Genomic DNA, 4,864 nt, shown 5'->3' with positions numbered 1-4,864 from the left:
ATGGCTGATGCGGGTCAAAGTTTAGTATCTGTTCTTATCAGCTTAATATCTCATAGTGGTTTTATTTGGACCCAAGATGCTAAGGTCATTTTTGCAAGTTGGCGGAGTTCTTGAATCCTGCTTCACCTCCGCCGCGGGTCGGCTCGTTATTGCACCCTCTCCGGGATCGGCCGATGGTTTTTGCACCCGCAGAAAAAAAAAAAAAAAAATGCACGCTACCGTAGCCATAAGCATGCTTCACTGTAAGAATTTGGCGGACTGTGGGAATCGAGGTAAGCTAAGCTTTGTATGCTGTTTGCTTTGATTAACGTGGCACAAATGTTAAACGTTACTTGAATTATCGGGCTGTACGTAAATAAATTAATTTTATAATTGTATGTACACATTTTATATATACATTCGCAAACTGCAACACGTTTCGCTGCGTAGCGAACAGGCTCCGGCTCCGCGCGACGCTTCTGTCGGGCCTGGGTGTCCTCGACACTGAATGCACATTATGTAGCCATTTTTCTGGCGCGTTTTTACGTGCTCCTTCTGCACATGTGGCCAGCACGCTGCTCAGAAGCCAGCTCCAAGCGCTGTTCAGGCTGTGGACGATTGTAATGTTCACACTATGACGCCGCAGCAAGCGACCTCCACAGTCCGGCATCTGCATTTTTGTCGCATAGGTAAGCAAGCACGTGCCATACGCGAAAGCTACGAAAAACTACCGCGGCGGCACCGGCCTGGGTGGATGGATGGCTGTTATCAACGTCCCCTTTGGAACTGGGGGGTGGGTTGCGCCACCGCGCTCTTGTTAATATATTGCCTAATGCCCTACCTATATTAAATAGCAAATATATGAAAGAAAAAGATTCACGATGAATTCCCATAACCAAAGTTTCTGAACCCCTATTGTGAACTTTGTTATTGTACGCTTCCGTTGTTTGTAGTCTCCCCACTTTTCTTCCACCAATCTTGCAATCGCATCTTACTAATGTCAATTGCGGACATGTTTACTTTCCCCCTGCTCTCGCTGAACCCAGTGACTTCAAGGAGACCAGTGGTGCCTAAATCGACCACTGGGCAGATATCTTCGCATTCTAATAAACAAAGCTCCATCGTTTCCCCAGCTTTACCGAAGGAAGCAGATGCTTCTTCTTCCTTCTAATATCTCGCTTTATAAGTGCGTGTTCTGAGGCATCCTTATCTTGCTTCGAAGAGTAACCAGTCGGTCGCCCCGCCAGCTTTATCTGGTGGTGATTAAAGAAACCCATCGACGTGTGCGAGAAAGACCGCAGCAGCAGCGCCCATAAAGACGGGAAAAGAGGCAAAGAAAGCTTCGCTGTAAAACAACACGCACCACTTGACCAATGGCCAGCATCTTCTCCTGTGCGACTAGTTACAGCGCAAGAACTATTTTTATGAACGCGGATTATGGATCCCTGTTCTTGGGGCTGCCGAATGTCGAAGAGTGGAGCAAAGTATTTTAGCGAGATGCTAATAACGTGGAACCTTCGCAAAGCTATGCAGTTCACAGAGACGGGCGCAGTCGCAGCTGTGGCGCGCCGTGGGAACATCTTCGAGTTTAGTATCTCAACGACGGTAGCCGAAGCCCATGTGCTGTGCTAAAGACACCTCAAGTGCCTGGGTTGAGGGCCAATTTACGCTCGAGCGCCCGCGTGCGATCGCGCGAAAAAGTGTGCATGTTTCACAATGGGGCACAAATGCCGGTTTACACTGGACCCGTACATGCAGTGTAAACCGAAATCTGTGCACCAGTATGCGACATCTGCAGTTTTTCGCATGACCGCACGCCTGCGGGGGATGCGAGCGGTATACGACGTGCGACTCCACTACAAGTCAGCCTCAAGCGGCGTAATCATTATCCTCGGCTGTGTCCGGCTTTTGGACGATGTCTAAAATTAACGATAAGAAGTCACAAAGCCTTACGAAACAGCTTCCGTTCGTGGCAGAAACTGACGAGTTATCGTTCATGTAAGCTGGCCGAAGGCCTGTATACTCAAGAAGCAACTCGTATGCTAGCGCGGGTCCTAAAAACAAATGCCTATTAATTGCGACAGCGAACATATCTTTAGCGGAGGCTGCCAGTCAGCGATGTACATATATTACAAAAGAAAATCTTTGAGGCTTCGGCCTCGGGCGGAATGTAATGTTGGTCCAGACTTCATTCTATCTCTCCAAATCTTGCTTGTCCAGTCAGTTTTTGTCACCTCTGAAACTTGATACCTGTAAGGCTGGGTGATACGATATATATAGCTTTGGGATAAGTTAGAAAGGTTGGAAGCAAGTGACTACCCCCACTACATTTTACTCCCTGCCTTTCTTATCTAAGATCTCATTATATATATATATATATATATATATATATATATATATATATATATATATATATATATATATATATATATATATATATATATATATAGTAGGTAAAGAGGAATTCCTCAGTCTACCTTTCAAACGTAAAGAACTTGAGCGGTGCTACAAGGTAAACAGAAGAAGTATTTAATTTCAACAGTTTCGATCGGTGGACCGATCTTCATCAGGGTGTACAAAAAAATGGCAGTTCGGCCCTGATAGTGAAGACACCAGACCGGATGCCCGGTCGTTCTCAGATACATCAAACCGAGAGGGACAGTTGTGACAGTGATTGACTTTCTGTCGGCAACCCGCCGTGGTTGCTCAGTGGCTATGGTGTTGGGCTGCTGAGCACGAGGTCGCGGGATCGAATCCCGGCCACGGCGGCCGCATTTCGATGGTGTTTGAATCCCACCGATGGCAACGGTCGTTGTGGTCGCACCACTGGTACGACCTGTTGGGAACTCGGCGCTGACGCCCGTGGTTGTACCTGGGTCGCAAGCCCCAAGGGTAGCGTTGGCCTGGCGGCCTGGGGTACAACTGGAAGCATCCGAAGGTCCCGGCAAAGCATGAGTCGACTGGTAACAACAAAACAACTTGTTTATTTTAACATCGCAAAGAGTTGGCGGTCAGGTCGACCGAAGTAGAGAGACGGGAGAGCACTTTACTCAACAGAAGAAATCGGAGCCCTCCTTTTGGCGTCCGGGGGCAGCTGTTTTTATACTCTCGCAGATGAGGGCAAGAAGGAACCCCTCAATAGACGAGCACGTGATTGTACAATGGGATAAGGTGACGCATACTGTCGTAGCGCCGCCGGTCGGGCACAAAGACTGGGAGGAGAAGGTGACTCCTACTGTCGTATCGCCTCCGGTCGGGCACAATGGCTGGGAGGAGAAGGTAACTCCTACTGTCGTATCGCCTCCGGACGGGCACAATGACTGGGAGGAGAAGGTGACCCCTGCTGTCGTATCGCCGCCGGTCGGGCACAATGGCACATACACTCACACACGCACATGAAGACACGTGGCATCGGAACATGCCTGGACGCGCTTTGCGGGGAGCGTAGCGGCGACGCCGAACGGGCCAAAATGTCTGCCGCTTTGTTGCAGTCGCGCCGGCTAAACCGCGCGTCGTAGGCGAAACGTAACAGACCGCCCCGCCGGGGGAAGGAGATCCCGATGGACAGGGGACTGCATCCGCTGTCCGGAGGGATGTCGCTCGATGATGCTCATAACCGAAGTCGGGCGTCCCTCGACGTTTCTTGAGCGCAGCGCACAGAGAAGGCCTCGTTCTCTCGTTCAGGTTCGCACAGGACACTGCAAAGTGACTTCGGGAGGGTTCACATTCTTGTTCTCGTTCCCGGCAAGCGTTAGAACTACGCTGAAACTCAACCGCTCAGTCAGCAAGCACGGCACAACCCTCACTAAGCCCTGCCAGGCTCTTTCCCCTTTTATACCACTGCCTAGTTCCTTACAGTAGTCTAGCATCACTCAGAACGCGTCCACAAATTGGAAAATTGCACTAGAAAGCATATCATCACTTTGAAACACTAAACAAAAGCAATATGTTAAAAAAAATCCTGCCTCAGGAAGAAAAACATCAGTAACAAACAATTTTGAGGCTGATTCCTACGTTAGGGGCTTCAACTTAAGCCATCGGCGTTACCGTTGAGACTCCCCTTTTTGTAACGCACCTCAAAGGAATATTGTTGCAAAGCGAGGCTCCAGCGCAGGAGGCGGCCATTTTTGGGAGAGATGGTCTGCAGCCATTGGAGAGGGCAGTGATCCGTCTCAATGATAAACCTCGAGCCGGCTAGATAGCATGACAATTTCTTAACGGCCCACACGAGACATGCACACTCTTTCTCGGTGGCGCTGTACGCCTGCTCACGACTGGTCAGCTTACGACTAGCATACAGGACGGGGTGTTCTACTTCTCCATTTTCCCGTTGGCACAGTACAACGCCCATGCCTCGCTCACTAGCATCGCACTGAACAACGAACCCTTTTGTATAGTCTGGCGATCGTAGCACAGGCTGGCTTGTTAGGGCACTCTTTAGGGCGCTAAAAGCTCTTTCCTTTGTCTTGTCCCAGACGACTGTTTGGGGCTCTGTTTTTCTTAGAGCATCCGTCAGGGGAGCGGCGATATCAGAGTACCTGGGGATGTACCTCTGATAGTAGCCGGCGACACCTAAGAACGACCGAATATCGGTCTTCGTGCGCGGTTGCGGGAAGTCTCGCACAGCGGCCACTTTTATTTCAGAGGGGCGGCGACGACCCTGACCAATCACGTGACCGAGGTAGACAACCTCGGCTTGTGCTAACTGGCACTTAGGAGCCTTTACTGTCAAGCCCGCTTCGCGCAGGCGGGTTAGCACTGCCCGCAAGTGTGCCATATGCTCAGACCAGCATGCGGAGAATATCGCTACGTCGTCTAGATACGGTAAAGCGAATTCTTGCTGTCCCCGCAACACTTTATCCATGAGGCTTGAAAAACAGTATGG

At 50.0% G+C, this 4,864-nt stretch overlaps 1 pseudogene; it reads left to right on the top strand.

The window, feature by feature from the left end:
- Positions 1–180, top strand: LOC142567712 (U2 spliceosomal RNA; annotated as a pseudogene).
- Positions 181–4,864: the final 4,684 nt, after the last annotated feature.

This window comes from Dermacentor variabilis, chromosome 1, assembly GCF_050947875.1.
Source record: "Dermacentor variabilis isolate Ectoservices chromosome 1, ASM5094787v1, whole genome shotgun sequence".
In the NCBI taxonomy this organism is placed as follows: domain Eukaryota; kingdom Metazoa; phylum Arthropoda; class Arachnida; order Ixodida; family Ixodidae; genus Dermacentor; species Dermacentor variabilis.
Note: the sequence above shows the minus strand (reverse complement) of the source record. Positions and strands in the feature narration are given on the sequence as shown.